The following is a 26771-nucleotide window of genomic DNA, read 5'->3' on the forward strand; positions in this document are numbered from 1 at the left end:
GTTTTTTCTTCTGATCATATCATGGTATTTAAACGTTATTTCAAAACTCCAATACACATAAGCTTTGATTTGGTAGAAGTAATGTGAAGCTTTAAAGAACCTGATTTGTCACTCTATATTGATTACATAGATCGGTTTTTTAATTGATCCTTTAATTGTAAGATATTAAATAAAGTCTTTTCAGAAGATGTTAATCATTATTTAGAAACCTCTGAAAACGATATGTTCATTTGAAAGAAATGTGAATCTCAGAAGATAGATTTGTGGCTGTTTATTGACGAGATCTGAATATGAGTAAACAGGAGAAAAAGTGTTGTTTCATTTAAATTATTTTAAAATGTAATCATTATTTGATGATATCAGAATAAGAAATGTAGTTTTCATACAACGACAATGAAACGTTAAGGAACTGGAGCAAGGTATGTCACTAATTAAAGTAAGTTATTGTTCAAACTTCATCCTTCATATGTATCATACAATTACTAACACGTTGAGGTCAATATAATGTGTTAGATACTTACACAATGTATTGGATACCTCTACAGCCCAGTAGCTAAGTACTTTGTTACTAGCTTGAAAATACGGATGTATATTTAATTGCTGTTATAAAATTTACAAATTCATTTCAAAATTAAGGATTATCTCCCTCACGCATAGCTCTTATCCTTCGAGGAATTTGACTCCACTTTTTTTGTGGCACACTGTTTTTTCCTATAATAGCTCTAAAACTTCATTGTTATTTTGGATGTCAAACATTTCGGTTGAGCATCACTGAAGAGACATTATTTGTCGAAATGCGCATCTGGTGCATCAAAATTGGTACCGTGTAAGTTTTACATACCTAAACGATATAGACAACTCAACCATTTACGTTGCAACTATAAAACTGCATTTCGATTGCTTATAAGAAGGAAATATAAAATGGTGTTCCGATTGCGTACAATATTAAAGTATAACTCGGCGCCCCAAATGCATATGGTTTAAAAACATAAAATAGTCATTCCGATTACGTATGATATGCAAATATAGAACGGTGTTCCGACCCATATCAATTGCTTCAATATTCAGATAAATTCAACATCAAACAGCTCGTTTGTAAACAATTTATTATTTCTAAAAATTGCAACATATTACCTTATCAGAGGTACAACAATTGAAAAATAACAAATAAGGGGAAATGAGAAAAATCGCGCATAAAAATCGTTTAAATGTATGGATATACAATTGAATGAGTTTATTTTGATTGAACATTTACCGGTGTGATATTTTGAAGCTTGCATGTAACATTACGAAACTATTCGCCGTAGTATTGTAATATTGGGTGATATTTTCTTTCTTTCGTTTTCTTGTTTCGAGGACATTGACACCTGAATTCATTTACTGTTGACAATATTTCAAAATGTCCATTATTCTTCATGTGTTATCCTTTTTTTTTTCAGTGCAGGATGTGTATTTTTAACATTGTGAGAAAGTTACTTGTCAGTACCCGTCTTCACGTGCAGCTTTATGCGTCATGCCACTTTTGTTAACTTCCGTGTTCTTAGACCATGCGTTAATATTGTTCGCGTTCAACATTTGTATATAAAATTATGCCAAAAACAAAATCGTAATTTTATTCACTGTCCATGCCTTTATTTAGCTATGTTTCTATATCCAGTGATTGGGAATTAGGTTCCATTTTGGTAATACATAGTTTTCGATTTGTCCGTCTGACTGTCCACAAAATCTTTGACCTTGACCATAACAATTGTATAGATGAGAGAGTACGTTGGAATCTGGAACATGCAAAAGGGAATACATATGATGCACAACTAAACTGACCAAATCCATCGCTTTCCTAGGGGAGAAAAAAGTCGTACGATAATTACTCCAATACAATACAAATCTCTGACGCGTCTCAACAAAGTAAATTACTACAACGGTAATTCTATTATGGAATATTTCGTCCGCACGACTTTTCTACAGATCTAAGAATTCTAATAAAAATTATTGGAACATATATCATATTTGAATTTGTATAAAACCTTTGGAATGAGAGAACACATATTGAAGAGTGAAAGAGGTTTTTAAACATTCAAATAAAGTGAAAATTAAAAAATAAAAAAAAATGAATTAAACACGCTATCTTATATTATAAACTATGGTCTGTTGTGTACATTTCAGATGGAATATATTTTAGTGTTAGGCATTCATTTTCCACTGTAGGGGTGTTATTCTCTGTGTGTGTACTTCACGGGCGGTTCCCAAATACATAGCATAAACATAACACAATAGGAATCACACGACAGCCCAGAAAGATAAGATCATTTAAAGTGTCATCTTAGCGCGCCTGGGGAGAATCTTTACTGTTAACTTAAATATCTCCATTGTAAGGGATGCATCGATTCTTTCTTCTGATCATATTATGGTATTTAAACGTTATTTCAAAACGTCACTACACAATAGGTTTAATTTAATAGGAGTGATGACGAACTTTGAAAAACTGATTTGTCACTCTATATTGATTACATAGACCGCTGTTTGACTTGATCCTTGTCATTATGAGATATTAAATGTCGTCTTTTCTCAGGATATCAATCATTGTTTAAGAACCTCTCCAAACGATCGGTTCATTTGAGACAAGGGTGAACCTCATCAGACTGAGTTGTGACTGTTTATTGACTAGATATAACTGCATATGCAGGAAAAAAGTGTTGTTTAATTTAAATCATTCTAAAGGGCAATCAATATTTGATGCGATCGGAATAAGCCATATTCTAATACAATGACATTGAAATACTAAGGAACTGGAGCACAGTGTGTCACTAATTAAGGTAAGTTATTGTTCAAACTTCATCACTCCACTAATACAGTTGTATGATTACTGACTGAGGTCAATACGATGATTTAACAACCTGAACAACCGAGGCATCTAGGCATCTCGGTCATATCCTTCACATGTTGTGTAACACGTTTTATTGAAATTGGTCCAGAGAAGATTTTCAAAAAATATATTTGATAGAATTTAGCAATCCCTATAGACCTGCACAACATTCATACAACGCTTTGTATTCACAGATAGAATTTAGCAATCCTTATAGACCTGCACAACATTCACACAACGCTTTGTATTCACAGAGAGAATTTAGCAATCCCTATGGACCTGCACAACATTTATACAACGCTTTGTATTCACAGATAGAATTTAGCAATCCTTATAGACCTGCACAACATTCACACAACGCTTTGTATTCACAGAGAGAATTTAGCAATCCCTATAGACCTGCACAACATTTATACAACGCTTTGGATTCACAGATAGAATTTAGCAATCCTTATAGACCTGCACAACATTCACACAACGCTTTGTATTCACAGATAGAATTTAGCAATCCCTAGAGACCTGCACAACATTCATACAACGCTTTGGATTCACAGAGAGAATTTAGCAATCCTTATAGACCTGCACAACATTGATACAACGTTTTGTATTCATAGGTATAATTTATAAATTCCTAGACCTGTACAACATTGATACAACGTTTTGTATTCATAGGTATAATTTATAAATTCCTAGATCTGTACAACATTGATACAACGTTTTGTATTCATAGGTATAATTTATAAATTCCTAGATCTGTACAACATTGACACAACGTTTTGTATTCACAGATATAATTTATAAATTCCTAGACCTGTACAACATTGATACAACGCTTTGTAGTCACAGGTATAATTTATAAATTCCTAGATCTATACAACATTGATACAACGTTTTGTATTCATAGGTATAATTTATAAATTCCTAGACCTGTACAACATTGATACAACGTTTTGTTTTCATAGGTATAATTTATAAATTCCTAGACCTGTACAACATTGATACAACGTTTTGTATTCATAGGTATAATTTATAAATTCCTAGACCTGTACAACATTGATACAACGTTTTGTATTCATATAGGTATAATTTATAAATTCCTAGACCTGTACAACATTGATACAACATTTTGTATTCATAGGTATAATTTATAAATTCCTAGACCTATACAACATTGATAAACGCTTTGTAGTCACAGATAGAATTTATAAATTCCTACACCTGTACAACATTGATACAACGTCTTGTATTCATAGGTATAATTTATAAATTCGTAGACCTGTACAACATTGATACAACGTTTTGTATTCACAGATATAATTTATAAATTCCTAGACCTGTACAACATTGATACAACGCTCTGCATTCACAGATATAATTTATAAATTCCTAGACCTGTACAACATTGATACAACGTTCTGCATTCACAGATATAATTGATAAATTCCTAGACCTTTACAGCTCTGCATTCACAGATATAATTTATAAATTCCTAGACCTTTACAACATTGATACAACGCTTTGTATTTACAGATATAATTTATAAATTCCCAGACCTATACAACATTGATACAACGCTTTGTAGTCACAGATATAATTAATAAATTCCTAGACCTGTACAACATTGATACAACGCTTTGTATTCATAGGTATAGTTTATAAATTCCTAGACCTTTACTACATTGATACAACGCTTTTTATTTACAGATATAATTTATAAATTCCTAGACCTGTACAACATTGATACAACGCTCTGCATTCACAGATGTAATTGATAAATTCCTAGACCTTTACAGCTCTGCATTCACAGATATAATTTATAAATTCCTAGACCTTTACAACATTGATACAACGCTTTGTATTTACAGATATAATTTATAAATTCCCAGACCTATACAACATTGATACAACGCTTTGTAGTCACAGATATAATTTATAAATTCCTAGACCTGTACAACATTGATACAACGTTTTGTATTCATAGGTATAATTTATAAATTCCTAGACCTGTACAACATTGATACAACGTTTTGTATTCATAGGTATAATTTATAAATTCCTAGACCTTTACAGCTCTGCATTCACAGATATAATTTATAAATTCCTAGACCTTTACAACATTGATACAACGTTTTGTATTCACAGATATAATTTATAAATTCGTAGACCTGTACAACATTGATACAACGTTTTGTATTCATAGGTATAATTTATAAATTCCTAGACCTGTACAACATTGATACAACGCTTTGTAGTCACAGATATAATTTATAAATTCCTAGACCTGTACAACATTGATACAACGCTCTGCATTCACAGATATAATTTATAAATTCCTAGACCTGTACAACATTGATACAACGTTCTGCATTCACAGATATAATTGATAAATTCCTAGACCTTTACAGCTCTGCATTCACAGATATAATTTATAAATTCCTAGACCTTTACAACATTGATACAACGCTTTGTATTTACAGATATAATTTATAAATTCCCAGACCTATACAACATTGATACAACGCTTTGTAGTCACAGATATAATTAATAAATTCCTAGACCTGTACAACATTGATACAACGCTTTGTATTCATAGGTATAGTTTATAAATTCCTAGACCTTTACTACATTGATACAACGCTTTTTATTTACAGATATAATTTATAAATTCCTAGACCTGTACAACATTGATACAACGCTCTGCATTCACAGATATAATTGATAAATTCCTAGACCTTTACAGCTCTGCATTCACAGATATAATTTATAAATTCCTAGACCTTTACAACATTGATACAACGCTTTGTATTTACAGATATAATTTATAAATTCCCAGACCTATACAACATTGATACAACGCTTTGTAGTCACAGATATAATTTATAAATTCCTAGACCTGTACAACATTGATACAACGTTTTGTATTCATAGGTATAATTTATAAATTCCTAGACCTGTACAACATTGATACAACGTTTTGTATTCATAGGTATAATTTATAAATTCCTAGACCTTTACAGCTCTGCATTCACAGATATAATTTATAAATTCCTAGACCTTTACAACATTGATACAACGTTTTGTATTCACAGATATAATTTATAAATTCGTAGACCTGTACAACATTGATACAACGTTTTGTATTCATAGGTATAATTTATAAATTCCTAGACCTGTACAACATTGATACAACGCTTTGTAGTCACAGATATAATTTATAAATTCCTACACCTGTACAACATTGATACAACGTTTTGTATTCATAGGTATAATTTATAAATTCCTAGACCTGTACAACATTGATACAACGTTTTGTATTCATAGGTATAATTTATAAATTCCTAGACCTGTACAACATTGATACAACGCTTTGTAGTCACAGATATAATTTATAAATTCCTACACCTGTACAACATTGATACAACGCTTTGTAGTCACAGATATAATTTATAAATTCCTACACCTGTACAACATTGATACAACGTTTTGTATTCATAGGTATAATTTATAAATTCCTAGACCTGTACAACATTGATAAAACGTTTTGTATTCATAGGTAGAATTTATAAATTCGTAGACCTGTACAACATTGATACAACGCTTTGTATTCATAGGTATAATTTATAAATTCGTAGACCTGTACAACATTGATACAACGCTTTGTATTCACAGATAGAATTTATAAATTCCTACACCTGTACAACATTGATACAACGCTCTGCATTCACAGATAGAATTTATAAATTCCTACACCTGTACAACATTGATACAACGCTTTGTATTCACAGATAGAATTTATAAATTCCTACACCTGTGCAACATTGATACAACGCTTTGTAGTCACAGATATAATTTATAAATTCCTACACCTGTACAACATTGATACAACGCTTTGTATTCACAGATAGAATTTATAAATTCCTACACCTGTACAACATTGATACAACGCTTTGTATTCACAGATAGAATTGATCATTTTTTATAGACATGTACAACATTCATACAGCGCTCCGTATTCACGAATATTTTCTTTGTTTCAATCCTTAGACCTGCACAACATAATCTATCATGAAAAGATTGTATAACCGAGCTGTTTAACTAATCTGATAGAGAAATAGTATTTCAATCCCTGTGACAATCATCACATATAAATTATATTCGTGAAGAATGTAAGTATACCTGTTTTATGTGTAAATACATGTGCGTTAAAGATGTTTTGCCATGAGGGCGGGGCTAGGTATTAAACCCTGTGTGCTCTTCCCATTGTCTACCCTCTGCTTGCTAACACCAAACATCTGTCAATGTTAAATTAAGATTCTTGTAAAGAGCTTTGGGAACTTTTTTTCACAAATACTCAACTTAGCATACTCAATTTATGGCAGAGAAGTTTAAAATAAAATTGTTTACCCGCTTATGAAAAGTTACAAAAACTTGATTTTAATCAAAATAAAACACATTTGTCTGATTTTTTGTGTTGACTTTGCTACATTATAATTATTCTAATTATCAAAATCCTCTCCCCATTTTCCGTTCCGCGCTTTAACAACACTTGTTTATCTTATAAAACCAACAATACCCCATGTATACAAATACTTTAAAGCAAAAACACTAAAACATATAAAGATGTATTTTTGCCCAAAGGCGAAGCAAGAGATGCTTGAGGTATACTCTCCATAAATGTTTGAAATATTTTAAAGAATTATATATGTGTGTACGTATGTGTTGTGTATGTGTATACATATGTATGGGAGGGACCTGGGCTACCAGTTCTAATTATCATGGTTAAAATAATCTGTTTCGTGTCGTTAGGTTTCGTTTCGGTTGGTTGCGCTTCGTTTCGGTAGATTTCGTTTCGTACTTTACAGGTACCCAACATTTCCATGTAATAAATCAATACCATTTATTTATGACAGGTACCCAACATCTCTATATAATAAATCAATACCATTTATTTATGACAGGTACCCAACATCTCTATATAATAAATCAATACCATTTATTTATGACAGGTACCCAACATCTCTATATAATAAATCAATACCATTTATTTATGACAGGTACCCAACATCTCTATATAATAAATCAATACCATTTATTGATGACGGGTAATTAATATCTCTATGTAATAAATCAATACCATTTATTGATGACGGGTAATTAATATCTCTATGTAATAAATCAATACCATTTATTTATGACAGGTACCCAACATTTCTATATAATAAATCAATACCATTTATTGATGACGGGTAATTAATATCTCTATGTAATAAATCAATACCATTTATTTATGACAGGTACCCAACATTTCCATGTAATAAATCAATACCATTTATCTATGACGGGTAATCAATATTTCTATGTAATAAATCAATAAATCATTTTTTTATTAGAGGTACCCAGCATCTCTATGTAATAAATCAATATCATTTATCTATTCAGGGGAGCCGAGTGCAGAGAAATAAAAAATCTGTATATAAACACATGTTAAAATCGTTATCCTTTTGCATAAACTTGTTTCTATTTATTTTGCACATTATACAGCAATGAAAATATCTTAAAGTATGACATCACAATAAACTCTTTGTCCTGAGGGGATGTACAGAATGCAAAATTTTATTCCAGCAATTAAGTATACATCCGTATTTTCAAGCTAGTAGCGAAGTAGGTATCTACTGGGCTGTAAATGTAGAAGTACGTATCTACTGGGCTGTAAATGTAGAAGTACGTATCTATTGGGCTGTAAATGTAGAAGTACGTATCTACTGGGCTGTAAATGTAGAAGTACGTATCTACTGAGCTGTAAATGTAGAAGTACGTATCTACTGGGCTGTAAATGTAGAAGTACGTATCTACTGAGCTGTAAATGTAGAAGTACGTATCTACTGGGCTGTAAATGTAGAAGTACGTATCTACTGAGCTGTAAATGTAGAAGTACGTATCTACTGGGCTGTAAATGTAGAAGTACGTATCTATTGGGCTGTAAATGTAGAAGTACGTATCTACTGGGCTGTAAATGTAGAAGTACGTATCTACTGAGCTGTAAATGTAGAAGTACGTATCTACTGGGCTGTAAATGTAGAAGTACGTATCTACTGAGCTGTAAATGTAGAAGTACGTATCTACTGGGCTGTAAATGTAGAAGTACGTATCTACTGAGCTGTAAATGTAGAAGTACGTATCTACTGGGCTGTAAATGTAGAAGTACGTATCTATTGGGCTGTAAATGTAGAAGTACGTATCTACTGGGCTGTAAATGTAGAAGTACGTATCTACTGGGCTGTAAATGTAGAAGTACGTATCTACTGGGCTGTAAAGACCCTCGGGGACTAACAATCTACCAGTAGAGGCCTCGACCCAGGGGTCATAATGTAAAACTTGTACGGTACCAATTTTGTTGCACCAGATGCGCATTTCGACATATAATGTCTCTTCCGTGATACATCTCAAAGTAAACACGATTGTGCGAAGTTTAAAATCTTTAGTGAAGAAGGACAACTCTTGTCATGAAATATCTAGATAGTCTGAGAAATATGAGTTATTTCCCTTTGCATTAATAACTTTAAAATATCTAGTCATAATGGATATCACTGAGTATGAAATGTACACCTGTATAGACTATTCAAATAATAAATATAAGTATGTTTGTAAAACTGTATGACGTCATGATATTGTGGTAAACAACACAATAATGTAATTCTATCACCCGTTTGTGTAAAAAGGTTCCTCTCAGAAGGTAATTATTCAACGCCATTAATTCTGTACAAGTAGCTCTTTCAGATCTGTACTACAAACAGTATTTACAAAAGTACTTTACTGGTTGAATTCAGAAATATATATAATACATGTATGAAACCATTATACAGAATTTGATTAGGAGTGAAATGCTATAATCCTTTGTATGAAATCGATATACAAAATTTGATATGAAGCAAAATGCTATAATATTTTATAATTTAATAACTTCTAAAGTGATGACTTAACAACGATGCTGATTGGATAAAAAAAAATCGTTTCATTTCAGAATATAAAATATCTTCGTCTGAAAATTCATCTGCACTAAACACGCGGAACATCTTTTCTACTTTTTTCTGGAATAAAGAAATAAAACTTATAATTCTTTTCTCGATGCAGATATCAAAGGAAACACTGGAAGTAAACCTTCATCATTGCACAGTTTTCCATCTAATTAAACTTGACACTACGTATACTGCGCATAGATGCGAGGTTCTTAAATGTTTGTCTTTACCCTCCCTCCACATACACACCTATCTAGCTACTAGTAATTAAAAAGATAAAATTCATATAATAACCCCCTTGCAGCAATCACACGTTTCAAATGAGGAAATTTTAACAATGTGTATACTATTTTACAGAATCCTAGTTTTAACACAATGATGAAATATTTCAGCATTCGCATTCAATCATTAAATAAATTGCAACATATTTGACCCCCCCCCCCCCCTCCAGTTTTTGCAAGGACTACACTGAGAGTTATTCACAAGCCTAGAATTGATCATTGAAATTTTCAGTCGTGAATAGTAAGTGACATGGTTGGTTATCCGGGGAGGGGGGGGGGGGGGGGGGGGGGGTCGTGGATTGCATTACCGGACGTGCAAAGGAATTGCAACTGGTCAGTAAATTTGAACAGTTCTTATTTTTGGCACGGAAAAGTGTGCTACTAAACAGTGTGTAAACCCTTTTACTTCATTATACGAGATTACACAAAGTAAAGAGCTGCAAGGGGAAATCATTTTACTTGAATGAAGTGAATAAAACAGTTTGTAAATGTATGAGGATTTGTTACTTTAATTCATGTATGCATTATTATCAATAACCCATTCAGTAAAAAAGTTCACATATCCGTAATAATTAGGCTACACATGTCTAGTGTTCTCTGTTTAATAGGACCGGCATTATAGCAGCGGTCAGCCGGGTTCGATCACCGGTGGTCAGATAGCTCAGTTGGAAACTGGTAGGTCACATGACTAGAGATTCAGGGGACTCGGCCTCGACCCCGGTCTAGTATGTTGTATATCCCCCCTTCCTGTTACATGATAATGTACCTCTTAATGAAAGCCCAATATTTGAATCAAAATGAAATTTTCCTTTAAATTATAATTTTGTATATAGTTTTAATATGTTACTTAAATGATTACAGTTATTTTAAGTGGTAGTTAGCTTTGTACCAATATCAGTGTTTGAGGTTTGGCTTAAATTTTGAGAGATTGACTAGTCTATAGCTAACACGCAGCGTGATCTCAATGCCCCCCCCCCCCCCCCCCCCCCCCCCCCCCCCCCCCCCCCCCAATAAAGAACTAAAAACTCTTATGGTGAATGTAAACTTGTTATATAGTGGTTCATATTTACAAGTTGATATAAATTTGACAATTTAGAGGATGGGGCTTAGAATACATATGTGATGTTAAATTGAATTCAGATAGATACATTTAAATTGATAAGACCCGTGCACGGTCTTACTAAACAGGGAACCTTTGAGAACTCTAACGATTTTTAATTATTACAAATATGTAGACTCCTTAACTAATTCAAGCATTGATGATAGTGTAAATTATAATAATATATTACCGTGATCTATCAAACATTGCAATTTGTCAGGAAATAAATGTTAATATGTCCAAAATAAACAAATTTGACAAATAATTTTGGAAGATATGAATTATCAGAGAGCTTTGAGTTCTTTAATTTGATCGGGATCGAGACGACAGAAATTAACGAGCGGAAATGAAGACTATTTTTTTCTCTCCAATAAAATGAATAAAACGAGCTACAGGTGGATGGAAATTCGTTAATTTGAGTTATATTTCCACTTTCACCAATAACCAATGTAGTCAAAACAGTCTACATACTTGTAATAATTATAAATCCCCAGGGTTCTTTATAGTTATTTAGTAGGACCCACCTGCGCATCCGATTGCGCAAGAACTTTATAAGAACTAGTTTTACACTAACCCAACCAGCAGCCGAGATTTTGAGAGCGCGCGAGAGGCAAAAGAAGTTTGTACAACCAGGTTATTTTTATATTCTGAGTATATGAAAGGAAAAGAAGGAGGTGCACACAAATTCTGAAGTAAGAATCATGTCACGGTCTTCTTTAACAAACTGTAGTAGGTACTGTTGTCCGGAATTTCCTCTGAACCGGAATATCACTTTAGAAGAACAGTAGTCACTTTCGCTGACATAGTGAAGAGTGGCTCCATGTAAATTATTTGCTACTTGACACTCGCGCGGTGTAACAACATCGAGAGATGTATCACCGTAACACTATCAAGATCAAGTTGACTTTGCTAGCTGTTATAGGATTAAACATTCTTTTTGAAGAATTTATCGATGTGTAAACTCCGGACATTTTACTCACAAACTGAATAAAAGTCCGGAGTTTACACATCGATAAATTCTTCAAAAAGAATTTTTGATTCTTATAATTCCAATTCATTCACTTTATTAACAATTGCGAAAATTTGAATAGTTTCCCCGCACTATGTTATTTGTTTTTAGGCGTACACGTATGAATACATCGCATTTTCGGGTTTATTGATGTATAAACTCTTGTTCTGCTTTATTTTTGTCCAATAAAAACAATTGTAATAAATAACATTGGAATTATACATGTATGTGAGGTCTGTAAAACAATAGTTACAGGATAAATGTAGTCCACAGATCACTGGCCCGTGTCACGTACTATTATCTTAATAGATTTACAAATTATATGTTGACGGTGCTACCGTTTGAGCGAGCACAGCTTCAAATATGTACATATTTCGTAATGTTCATGCTTTGATCAGGTTCAGTTTAAACAATATATATTTGCTGAATACTCATGACATGAATTTTCTCCCAGGGTTTTATTTTAAAAATCATAAAAACGTGTATACCGTGAATGTGATTGAAATATTTTACTGCTATATAGAGTGATGCCCCGTTATAATGCCAACATTTGTACCTCGGCAATTTTGTCATTATAGAGGGCGAAGCCCTCTCACAGCCCAAAGGGCCGTGAGAGCGGAGCTCTCCCTACAGGTAACACGTATATACATGTTTAAAAGGAAAATATATAGGAAAATAATGAAAAATTAAACCATACCTATGGAACTTGAAAAGTTTGGTACCAATGGCGTCGATTCGAATATTAGCGCGTGGACGTGTATTCCTCCATTTTGAATCTCGTCTACCCTAGTTCACGTCGTTCTGAGATGTTACATAAAATCCGTAAAAACCTGTAAATCTTATTTTCTTAACCATATATAATCACTCCACGATTAACGCCATGTTTTTTGTTGTGGTTCAAACGCTATGTTTGGAAATTTGCTAAATAACGACGCTGAATATGACGTCACAAAGTACTGTTTACATCGATTGCGTTATATTTCCCACGTTCAATATATAGGCGGATCAAATGTCCAAAATTAGGATGCTTTGATACAGCTATGTCCTCGTGCTAACTTCGGGTTATTTTTGTCCTGTTTTGGATATAGATACTAATGCCAAAACTTTTTTGCTTCGCCCTCAAAAACGGTCACGCCGTAAAACATATTAACGAGGGTGGCATTATATCGGAGGGGGTGTATAGCTGTCTTAAGAAATCAAACAAATTTTATCTACTACATCTACAGTACGGCCATCGCGGATCCCGTATTTTCCGCGCTCCCCCCGTGGGATTAAGCTACCACGGTATATCTTAGGTAACCCTGCATATCCCGCGTTCCCGCTGTCTTCGGCGCAACCTCACCTGTAAATGATTAATGCCATCAACAAACGCGAGTTATCTCCCGTTAACGTAAAAAAAATATATACTGATCATAAACTGAAAACAGATCGTTTGTTCAGCAATACTATAAATAAATCATTAAATTGCCATATACATGTGCATGCATCACTTGTAAAACACATTTTACAAAAACTTCTCATGTTACCTTTATTGAACCACACATTCAATATAAGGGTTGATTACCATATACCAATGTCGGAAGATGACCATATACAAGTGCATATATATACGCTTTATCCGTAAAACGGCAAAGGTAACTTCACGAAAACTGATTATCCCTGTCAGTATCAATCACATATTAATTGTTTTTCAGGAATTTAATTCTATACAATGTATTTGTACAAATATTTAATAACATAAATTTATATCAAGTAGGGAACGGAAAACCTTGCATCAGCAAATTCTAATCTTTATAAAATTTGAGAGAGAGAGAGAGTACTATTTAACATAGCTGACTGGACTGTGAAGAAACGGTCATGGGTATGCAGCGATTTTTTTCCTTATATAACTGGTACCGATAAACGGTACCATTCCCAATGCAAAAAAAACATTGATTTTTCCCAATTTTGAGACTAAAAATTCCCAGTTTACTTGCCTAAAAATAGACCGCTGACATCGTAATTTTCTTAGTCTAAAACGCTGTACAAGTTAACTAAAATGTTCACTTCCAGTGTTAATCGAAAGTACAGATCATGGCAGTGCGCGTGTTTTGTAGAGCTACGACGATTCTAAAATGAAGCTACGACGATTCCTTATGTATCACAATAGCAAATATTACCGTAAAAAGGTTTATAAAGGGATGACTACTTCTTGTTTTGTTCTCTTTTTTTCTTTTCTTTTAGTTGAAATTATTTGCCGATACATTGGTAGAAAATTCCCAATTTGTTCGATTTTGACGCTATTTTTCCCAATTGAATGGGTACCGGTACCAGTGGGTAGAAAAAAATCGCTGGTATGTGTATATCTGTTACATAACACGCCCTGTCTGCTCCGAATGCCGTCTGCTCCAACGCCCCAGACATCGATTGGCACACGATTTACCCGTGAAACAGCAAAAGTAACTTCACAAAAACTGAATATCCCTGTTAGTATCAATCACAGATTGGTGGTTTCATAAATTATTTTTCAGGAATATACATGTAAGTCTATACATGTATTTGTACAAATATATATTTAAAAAAACATGTATCATGCAAATGTTAAAGTAGGAAAAGGAAAGCCTATTATCATCAAACTCTATATAAAATTTGAGAGGGGGATAAAACGTGTAAAGTGAGGACAATTTTTAACCATTTGACAAAAATCTGCCCAAGTTACATCTCCATAAACGTGACCTGCAGCATACGAAAGATGTCGATACAAAATGTTAGATTAGAGGGGACAAGTGGTTTGAGGATATGTTCTAATTAATATTCTCTCCAAACCATTTTTTCCCCAATTCGAAAGAGAGTATTATATAGGTGTCCCTATAGCTATACCTAACACAGTACATTTTCTCTTCTAGACATTGTTAAGACGTCCTAACTTAACAAGTTTCATTGTGTAGAGAACATCTCGGGTATGTGTATATCTGTTACATAACACTTCCTGTCTGCTTCAACGCCCCAGACCTTGATCAGCGCACGCTCTACCCGTGAAATTGCTAAGACAACATTAGACTAGCCACACAAACACCGCGTGGTAATCAATACAAATAAAGCATCAATCTAATTAAAATGAAATATTAATTGGATCCAACTTCTCAAATTTTAATTACATTTTTGGGGCTTTGGACATCTGAGAGAGAGAGAGGGAAAAAAACCGTAATGCATATTTTAAAGGAGGGTAATATAATACCAAAAAGTAGATAACAAGTAAAACACAGTTTTGGGGTATACGCCACCCCTGTCGTATATGTGTGGCCTTCCTCTACAGCGTATATTAAATTTTGATTTAACATGCAATTAGAGAGTAATTTTGATGATACTGACATTCATATGTACCGTAATAAAAGGAATTAGTAATTAAGTTGTAAGCGAGGAAACCAGCACGTGAAGGAATTAAAAACAAACACCCTAGTTTAATTACTGGTAAAATTTGTTGGGTATAGGTAATTGTAAGCTGATAAGCAGATCGCATGCCCTGGAGTAGAGACATTACCATTTTGACATCCTGTATTCGACGCGTTGAACATATACACACAGGGTATTCTCCCCCATGTGTTGTTTTAAGAACACGTGCAACAGGGACCCAAAAGGTGTACATATAAACTATGTTCGATTAAAATGAGAAAACAAAAATCTTTCTTTTAGACTAATACAAAATTTACATTTTTTTAATTCAAAAAAAGGAAATTGATTCAAGCACTCATTATTTTCAGTCGCAACACCACCACCCACCCCCCACCCCCCCCCAAAAAAAACAACAACAGAAACAAAACAAAAAAAAATGAATTTTAAAACATGTTTTCAATCCGACCAAATTCCATCGATTTTTTGTAGTTTTTTTTAAATAGCACTAATTCAGTACCTGTGCTCCCTCACACATAGAATAATAAATTCCTATTGAGCATTTAGTATTTTAATAAGATTTGTGGTTTGCAGTCGATTATATACAATTTGAATTCGATACCATATTACGTATGCCTAATGTTTACGTATATTCAATATTGTCCCGGTAGTATGACTTTTACAAATGGAAATAAAAAGTGCGTATTTAGATCTGCCACTGTCAGTCTTATTATGACGTACGTCAAAACGTAGACATGACGTCACACATCATCTTAGCCTGCCTTTCATAAACGTTGCAGTTCATTAAACATTTTGCCTAGTGGTGCACTGAATTTTGGAGCTAGGAGGCCACAAGATTAGGATGATAATCCACGAAAGTTCACAATCATATTCCAAGGTGTGACTTTGCGAGATCTTGGCCATTTTTGACAAGGGACTTCTGGAATTTGCGTCAAAAAATTTTCCATTTCAGAGGTTTAGATTTAGCTCGAATTATTTACAGCGCTCTAGTCATTGGAGCTCGCAGTACGCTGGCTCGCTATGATCACTATAATAAGGTTTTGTAGTAGTGGTGTTTCAATCATCGATTATAACAGGTTGGAAATATTTTCGCTAAAACGTGATTATCCCTCTCTAGCGAGATATCCCGTACAACCAAGAAAAACACCCGTGGAGTACATCTCTTCATGTTTTACGTGAAAAGAAGAAAAGTGCTAAAATTTGATTCTTTTGCAAATATATATTAATCAAAACAAAAACACGCACGATGTGTATTGGATTTCAGACTGCTTCCCTCCTACGCAGCAACTTTGATATGCAATTTCTTGACTATGTTGTCAATTTTGTAGAAACAATTCGCATCCTGTTGAATGTGTATCGCACTTATTCAGCGTTTCACGGGATTTGCCATCATTTTCAATAAAGATGCCAAAAACACCTGTTTATGGTAATGTTTACTCTCTCGTTAAAAAGAGATAATCGCATTTTAGCGAGAATATCTTGCTATGGGGAAAGTGTTCCCAACCTGTATAATAGAAAATTGTATTTCTTATCATTTAATTATGTTTTTAAAATAGAAAAACAATTTTAGTTTCTCTCATCAGAAAGCTTTAATTTACGTTTTTGAAATGGCGCATAGGATACCTATACGTAACAATCAAAACAACAACAACATTGGCTGTGCGTTCAGGTCAAGTAGAGTTACTGTGCAGAATTAAATGGATTGTACGCCAAAATTTGGTGGCCAAATTAATGGGACTGATTCACGATTTTCCTCCAAATTTTGTATTTCACTTTAAGTAAGCAAAATCTATAGTCTAATATGTTTTAGATGGTTTCACCAAAAATTAAAGTTATTCATCATGACAGAAGCTCATTATAGAGAGTTTATTATTTGTTTTGAAAACAAAGATTGAGGTGTGTTATTGTTTACGAGTTTTGAAAATAAATGGATACTGATCCAAGTTTATTATATATATCACATCTTAAAGTATGCTTTAGGTAAAATGTTTCATTTAAAAGTTAAAATTTGTAATTGTACAAAATGAAGATGCTTTGAATTACAAAATTAATGTTTCACTGGTTTGTTTGTTTACATAAAAGACTCGAGTCTTTGTTTACATAACACAGAATCAAAGCTAAATTATTGCTCTTATCCTTGCATTCAGACGTGCCAAATTTTGGTTGTCAACATTAAATGAGCTATATTTTTAATTTTTAACATGATAAATGAAAACTATTACTTTCGAAAAACGTGAACCAGTCCCTTTAAAGGTTCGATGGTTAAAAGCTGAATTAGATATTAAGGAAGAGAACAAGTTGTAACTAGATGTATGTTGCATTGCGTTCGAGAAGACGTTGAACACTGGTTGTATCGTAGTAACGGAGGAATGCGACTGGGCTCCATTTCAACATCAAGTAAAAACCTCAATACCTCTTCATCTAAATTGCCCTCATTGACTGAGCCCCATTTAACGCAGTTTAATTTCATTAATATCTCGCAGATCAAAGGTCGCTGCTTGTTCTGTCATGTTATGGAACTGGTAAAGCAGACAATACATACCGGGAACTCGTGTTTACAATCTGTCTACTTCCACTAGTCAATGTCCTACGTCATTAAGTTGACTATTCTGTCATGTCATCACTAGGCCTATGTGTTGTTTTTTTAAATTAATTTGTATTCTATTCATACATGTATATTTGGTTGTGTTTATATTTGGTAGCATCATTAAAAATATTTCAATAAAAGTAAATCCGAATTGAAAAAAAACAACAACTTTAGATTCAGGCAGCATGACAATCCTAATTTTTAGGTTTAATTAACATTAACAGTAGTATGATTAGCACAATGTGTCAGGAATTCATGCAGCGTGACACCAGCATCGCCAATACTTTGTATTTTATTATCGGTTATACAATTTACAGAATTGATAGGATACTTGGATATTCTATTGAGTTACTGAATAAAAACTGATTAGTTACCGCGGTTACACTTTTTTTATTGAAATAAAACATTGGTCATTTGAATCAAACATATGTATCGAAACTTCGCCTAATGTTACGCCCCTAGTCTGTTATTGTAGGGTGAAAAGATCTATTTCTCTTCATTAAGTTAATGTCTGTTTCACTATATAATGGGGTATAACTGAAGCAAACGATTATATCTGTTTTTGGCATGTTAAAACCCTTCAAAAAATAGCATTGAATTATATATATGGAATTACAGGTTATTATAAGATAGTAAAAGAATAACAAATCCACAAGGAAAATATTCATTTACACTCTCTCACCAGTAGAAATTACAAATATAAACGTGGAAAATATTTATTTACACTTTTAAGTAGTTAGATGACATGATCATGTTTATTATAGAATTTCTCTATGTCCGATTATATCAGTAAAGCAATCATTGATTGTGGGAATTCTCACCGATTCTGATCACTAGTGATAAAGTTAGATGATTTTCTCAATTAGTTACAGTGATGTTTTCAGTAATGCTGTCCCCAATAGCACGAGACTTTGTATTTGTTATAGCAAGCCATATTATTGATAAAACTATTTTAATCATGTTAGACAATTTGAAAAAGCAAAATTACCAGATATTTTTACATTTTCATAATAACCATGATAACATAAGTATTGTAACTTGTATTCAAAACAGATTTATCTTCCGTATACAAGAACAGTAACTCTAGATTTCTCCCCAGGGAAGTGGGAGGTAAATTCATTGCTAAATTTGTTATAACGCCATAAATTCAAACGAACAAGATGTGATGGTTTATTGAGAGTTGACTGTATATTTTTTTGTCAGAACAAGAACCATGAGAATACGACCAATTCAAAATAGATTGGTATGCAAGATGAATTTTCTATGTCATTTCTTGTTTTTTCTACAGGTGACAATGAATTCTCTATATCATTTCTTGTTTTTTCTACAGGTGATAATACTTAGATGTAGTGCATGGCGTCATAAAGGGAGAAGAAAGGATTTACATGTGGTAGTATAAACAGCTGTATCATTTTAAAATTCTTATATTTATGATTTTAGAAAAATTTAAAGCTCAGCAGAGCTGATGACTTAAGTGAGTTTTTATTATTTGTCATCAGCAAACTGTGTATCTGTAAATCAATGTTTTACGTTTTTAGCTCACCTGAGCTGGAAACTCAAGTGAGATATTCTGATCACTTTTTGTGCACTGTCTGTCTGTACGTCTGTACACAAACTTGCTACAAATGTAAATGATCCTTGGGGAATCAGGTTGTGCAAAGGAAGAGTCATGATCCCTTCAAAGTGAAGATAATCAAGAAAATCGAAAAATAGGGTGGAGTCATTTAAAAATCTTTTCAAGAACCACTGGGCCAGAAAAGTTGAAACTTACATAAAGGCTTCCTGACAAAGGTACCATCAAGTTTTTCGATTGATTGATTGATTGAATATTGTTTAACGTCCCACTTGAGAATATTTCACTCATATGGAGACGTCACCACTGCTGGTGAAGGGCTGCAAAATTTAGGCCTATGCTCGGCGCTTATAGCCATTGAGCAGGGAGGGTTCTTTATCGTGCCACACCTTCTGCAACACGGGACCTCAGTTTTTTGCGGTCTCATCTGATGGAGCGACCCATTTAGTCACCTCTTACGACAAGCATGGAGGTACTTAGGACCTATTCTAACCCCGATCCACACGGGATATCTGTCAAGAAAAAAATCAACATCCATGCATGCGTTTTGTTTCTTTTATTTTCTAACTGAATAGAAATGCTCCAAGGGCAGGGTGGGGTATTTTAGGGGATAGGAGTTTTACTTGAGCATGTATAACAAAGATCTTTGAAAACGTTCTTCTCAAGAACAACAGGGCTTTAAGCAGTACTGCCTTGTTGATATGCAAGGATACCCAGGTAGTATAGACTTAAGTTTGATCAAATCAGTACCCCGAAAGTCATGCCACTGTGGATAGTTAGGATTCACAATAGGGATCAAAGTTTTGCATAAGATTATATATATAGGAAAATATTCTCAACAATTGCATGGTCACTATGGCAAGACCTTATGTTTCATACCATGATTGTTGATCTTTAACCTTGTATTTCAGTTATGTTGTAACATTTGGGGCAAGAAAAACAAAGAACAGCTGAACAAGAGCAGGGCCAAGGTAACTCAGGTGAGTGATTGTGGCTCACAGGCCTCTTGCTTTCTTCCCAGTCAACCATTGCAGTCTTTACATTGTTTTAACACATGCACTTCAGGCAGGTGTATCCATCTTTCATTTGAATTGATTGTATCGGACAAAAATAGAAACATCACAGAAAAAAGTTTAATGAAAGTAATTATCTGCCTGGACTTATGAATTTGCAAGTTTCACATCCGTGCTCCTAACTTTACCAGGCCCCGGGCATCAGACTCCTGAGACTTTTCAAAGACTGCTGTTGCACTGTAACTCTTTCTCTTGAATACATTTCAATACAGTAACTGTATCACATGCTAGTATATGATGAACTGTGTATTTTTTGTTTCCACAGGTGATAACAGCTAGATATATCAGCATCACAAAGACAGAAGAACAGAAAACAGGCACTGGTAACAGTTGTAACATTGATATCAAATTATTATGAACTCAGAACAGGTTCATCTTGTTTAAACTCACAGCTGAGTTTTTATGATCTAAGAAAGGTTCAACATATTTAACCTCACAGCTGAGTTTTTATGATCTCAGAACAGGTTTAATATGTTTAAACTCATAGCTGAGTTTTTAGGTCAACTCAGGTGACCTATTGCAATTGCTTTTCGTCGGTCGTACATGAACAATTGGACATATTTAACTTCTTCTTGATAAATACCGGTCCAATTCTTTTCATATTTGGCATGAAGCATCTTTGGGACAGGGGGGAGGCATAAATTGTAAATTTCAGGACTCCAGGGCCCTAGGGGCAGGGCAAAATCTGCCCAAAATTGACCAATTCTCAAAAATCTTCTTCTCTACAACCGCACACGTGTAAGAAAAACTAAATGCATAGTGATGTAGAGCAGGAAGGCCTTTACCAAAATGGTAACTTCATAGTCCCCAGAGCATCGTAGTCATTTTGACCTCAGGGTGGGGCCAAACTTACTATGTAGTGTTTATGTGTAAAACGCTTAAATAACATCTTCTTTAGTGTTATTGATACTAACTTGAGACTAAATGGATATTTAGAAAGAGCAGGTAGTCCTTTACCAAAAATTGTAGATATCATGATTCCCAGGGTAGATGTTCTGACCCCAGGGTGGGGCCAAACTTAGTATACAGTATTTATCAGTAAGTTTGCTGATACTGTATAAAATCTAAATGCATACATAGGAATAGCAGAAAAGGATGTACAAAAATGGTAATTTTTCACTTCTTGTTTTATACTGTTGCTGACCATTAGAACTTAGCGCAGATATTCAGAACAGTCAATTTGTTTGTCTAGATTTCATAGGTTTTGGAGTAGTGATACTTTTTCACTATTACTCAGGTGACGGATAAGGCCTGTGGTCCTCTTGTTATGATCTCAGTATAGGTTTAAGCTTACATCCGAGTTTTCCTGATCAAATTTTGTCCTACCTGTCTTCTGTTAACTATTCCCATCTTCTAATTTGTTTACTAATCACAAGGCCAATATCAGTTAAAAATTCAAAATGATATTTTTAATCTTCCCTCATGGAAAGATTATGGTGTTAAGGGAAATTTGTTCAATACTCCCTATCCTCTTAAAGAGGTTAGATAAGTTGGAAATAATGAAAATAAGATGAGATATTTAAGATCATAGATTATTTTGTGTCCCCATTCAAGAATGTTTTTCTCCTATTGAAACCTCATCAATTTAAGGTCATGATAGTGAGGGTTCTTTATCGTACTAACGCCTACCTTGACCTCCGTTTTAAGGTCATAGTAGTGAGGGTTCTTTATCGTACTAACGCCTACCATGACCTCCGTTTTAAGATCCTACCCAAATTACCTCTAATTGTGGATGTTTGGTGAAAAAACAGTCGCTATCTGTAACCTCTCTTGTTAGACTCTTCAGTCTTTGGTTGTCTCAGTCATACGCGGCCATTTTGAATTAATGGTCAGGATATCAATGTATCACAAAATGACACAGGTCAAGTTTGTTAAATATTTAGGTCAAGTAAAAATATTTTGGTAGAGTCATGTCCCTTGGCATTAGGAAATTTCATTGTATAGCACTCCACATTGACTCAAACAAACATTGTATGTATACTCACAATAATTCAAATTTATCTGAAGTTATAATTGTACAATCTATAGTAGAATCATAGAATTATTAACAACTTAGATTACTTTTGACAGAATCCCAGGACAGCTGTGTGAAAGAGAAAAGGAAGATAAAAGCAGAGTGGTATTATAAGAGTTTCTTTATTACATGGATAATTTACCTGTATTTTTAGGCCAATTCAACTTAATTAGTAGATTATCATCCAGGGTCACCAAAAAGTATGGGGAGGGTGGGAGGATTTAATTTTTTATTTTCTGAGAAAAATATTAATGACAAACGAGTTTTTGTCAACAGAATTGCTTCATTTAATGCCAGATGGATATCAATCTATGCTTATTTCACAGACGAATTCCAGGTTAAGCTTAATTCAAAACACAATAAGATACCAAACTTCAAGATTTACGCCTGTAAGAATGCAAGAAACCATATTCTTCATGTTGCTTTTCACGTTGCTATACCAAAAATGTAAAGAAGAAGTGTAAATACCTGAGTTGGACATAAAAATTTTCAGGAAATCGCAAGTTTTGCAAAATTAAAAAAATCGGGGCAGGCCAATTTTAGAGGGGCGGGCGGGGATGATAATCTATCAATTAAGTGGAATTGGCCTTAACTCTGGATATGAATGACATGGAGTGTTTAAAGAAGGATATCGATGTCTATTCACAACTTGATAATATTGGCTATTTTAGGTCACCTGAGTCACTCGGGTGACCTATTGCTATTGTTCTCCGTGTATCGTCGTGTGTCATCTGTCAAAAATTCCAAAGTTTGTATGAAGCATTCTTGGGACGGGGGGGGGGGGGGGGGGGGCAGACATTGTAAATTTCAGGACTCCTGCACCCCTGTGATGCATTATTTCATTAAAAGGATCAAACAATCAAACTTGTCAGATAATGATACTGTTTTGTTTTGTTTGTTTGCTTTAGATCGCTTCAAGAAATTCTCATTCATACTAAGTCATCATCAGCTGTAAATGAAGGACCACAAATTTAGACCTATACTTAGTTCTCAGGACTGTGGCAGTGAGGGTTATTTAACATGTCTAGACCTATACTTAGTTCTCAGGACTGTGGCAGTGAGGGTTCTTTAACATGTCTAGACATATACTTAGTGCTCAGGACTGTGGCAGTGAGGGTTATTTAACATGTCTAGACCTATACTTAGTTCTCAGGACTGTGGCAGTGAGGGTTCTTTAACATGTCTAGACCTATACTTAGTGCTCAGAACTGTGGCAGTGAGGGTTATTTAACATGTCTAGACCTATACTTGGTGCTCAGGACTGTGGCAGTGAGGGTTATTTAACATGTCTAGACATATACTTAGTTCTCAGGACTGTGGCAGTGAGAGTTATTTAACATGTCTAGACCTATACTTAGTGCTCAGGACTATGGCAGTGAGGGTTATTTAACATGTCTAGACCTATACTTAGTCCTCAGGACTATGGCAGTGAGGGTTATTTAACATGTCTACATCTATACTTAGTGCTCAGGACTGTGGCAGTGAGGGTTATTTAACATGTCTAGACCTATACTTAGTGCTCAGAACTGTGGCAGTGAGGGTTATTTAACATGTCTAGACCTATACTTGGTGCTCAGGACTGTGGCAGTGAGGGTTATTTAACATGTCTAGACATATACTTAGTTCTCAGGACTGTGGCAGTGAGAGTTATTTAACATGTCTAGACCTATACTTAGTGCTCAGGACTATGGCAGTGAGGGTTATTTAACATGTCTAGACCTATACTTAGTCCTCAGGACTATGGCAGTGAGGGTTATTTAACATGTCTACATCTATACTTAGTGCTCAGGACTGTGGCAGTGAGGGTTATTTAACATGTCTAGACCTATACTTAGTGCTCAGGACTGTGGCAGTGAGGGTTATTTAACATGTCTAGACCTATACTTAGTGCTCAGGACTGTGGCAATAAGGGTTATTTAACATGTCAATGTCTGTCTTGACATGGAACCTCCATTTTTAAGGTCATATCTGAAAAACCAGTAACTCTTACTTCTCAAGAGTATTTGACAAACAGTCATGGCCATAATGCAAACACGTTATTAGAAGGTAAAAAAATAATGCATGCAAGTTATCTTTTTGTCACAATGAGTTACCTCTCTTTGCTCCTGTTCTTCATCAAATACGGTGTGACACTGTTAATAACTCAAACAGGTTATTTTTAATGATACCGCATGATACCCTTATTTTAAGTTAACTTGTTTACGTTATTTTATGTCAACTCCTCTCACTTCTTCCATAAAGTTCTTGTACAATAAAACCTAGAAAGCAAACAATGGTAGTGAAAACAACACGTTGTATTCTTGAAAATCTGTTTTTTACCTCTGAATATATAATAAAAAAATAAAGTTCACAGAATTAGCCCCTGTAGATTAGGTTTAGATGTAAGAATCACCGTGTCTGTCTGTCTACACATCTATCTTCTGTCCGTCCCTCCCACTTTGTATCTAGTGGACAACTTTGCAATAAGAAGAGAATAAAAAATCATACTTGTGACAAAAATTGCGTACAAACAGATATATGTAATAATTGATCACAAAATCTGAAACTGATTCGGTTCTTCGTGTTTAAAAGAATCACTCATCAACAGACAACACTTTCCTATATACCAGGGGTCGAAATTAACGTTTTCTACCACAGGCTAATTTTGTGGGTAAAAAATCTACAGGCTAAAATGAAAAATTACAAGCTAAAATAAGCACCTTTTGTATATACCAAGCACCCATCAAAAAAATAAAAAATTGCCCCATGACCCATCAAATTAATATAACTCATTTTACAATGACCCATCTAATTAAAAAAAAAAAAACCTAACCAGACCCACTACAAAATTATTTTTAAAAATGAAAATAGTACAAATCTCGTGATGTTTTCGGGACAAACATTCTAGTAGCAAGCGCAGACTCGTACTGCGAGCTCTAATGACTAAAGCGTGGGAAATAATCTGAGCTAAATCTCAACCTCTAAAAAGGAATATTTTTTTATGCCAATCCCAGAAGTCCCTTGTCAAAAATGGCTGAGATCTCGCCAAGTTACACCTTGGAATACGATTGTGAACTTAAGCGGAATATCATCCTAATCTTGTGACCTCCTAGCTCCAAAATTTAGTGCACCATTAGGCGAAATGTTTAACGGAGTGCAATGTTTATGAAAGGCAGGCTAAGATGATGTGTGACGTCATGTCTACGTTTTGACGTATGTCATAATAAGGCAGACAGTGGCGGATCTAAATACGTACTTGTTAAAAGTCATACTACCGGGACATTATTATTACGTGAACATTAGGCATATGTAATCGATTAAAGTACTAAATTCTCAATAGGAATTTATTATTCTAACAAGAACAAAAAAAAGGGGGGGGGGGGGACTAACTTCTTAAAAATTGTTAGAATATGTGAGGGATCACAGGTACTGAATTAGTGCTATTTAAAAAATTACAAAAAATCGATCGGATTGAAGACATTTTTTTTAAATCTTTGAGTTTTTTTTCCCGCGACTAAAAATAACAAGTGCTTCAATCCATTTCCTTTTAACATGTCCGGTAATGCAAACCACGATGAACTCCCCCCCCCCCCCCCCCCCCCCCCCCCTCATGATAACCAACCCCAGGCCACTTGCTAAATAAATTAACGACTGAAAAATCCTTAATTCTAGTTTTGTAAATTGATCTTAATTAATGTATCATCACTACAACAGCATTCCAGGAGAGGGGCTGAAATCAAAGATGTTGCAATTTTATTCAATGACTATATGTGAATGCTGAAATATTTCTTCATTGTGTTACAACTAGGATTATGTACAATATTATAAAACTCTTGTTCTAATTTTCTCTTTTTATTTTTCTAATTAGATAGGTTCGCAAGGGGGTG

General features: G+C 34.1%; 1 protein-coding gene across 7 annotated transcripts in view; it reads left to right on the top strand.

Moving 5' to 3' along the window:
• LOC125667154 (uncharacterized) overlaps positions 1–26771 on the top strand; it is a 48627-nt gene that overhangs the window by 2812 nt on the left and 19044 nt on the right. For 2 of the 7 annotated variants that reach the window (XM_056147868.1, XM_056147869.1), the window contains exons 1-5: positions 2505–2813; positions 19576–19635; positions 20730–20798; positions 21157–21214; positions 22962–23010. The gene's annotated coding sequence lies outside the window, so the exon portion shown is untranslated. Of the gene's footprint in view, positions 1–2504; positions 2814–11806; positions 11952–19575; positions 20799–21156; positions 21215–22961; positions 23011–26771 lie in introns of those variants that run through there. The other 5 variants (XM_056147866.1, XM_056147870.1, XM_056147867.1 and 2 more) reach the window with 4 other exon arrangements.

The sequence above is a fragment of the Ostrea edulis genome, chromosome 8 (genome assembly GCF_947568905.1).
Source record: "Ostrea edulis chromosome 8, xbOstEdul1.1, whole genome shotgun sequence".
Taxonomy (NCBI): domain Eukaryota; kingdom Metazoa; phylum Mollusca; class Bivalvia; order Ostreida; family Ostreidae; genus Ostrea; species Ostrea edulis.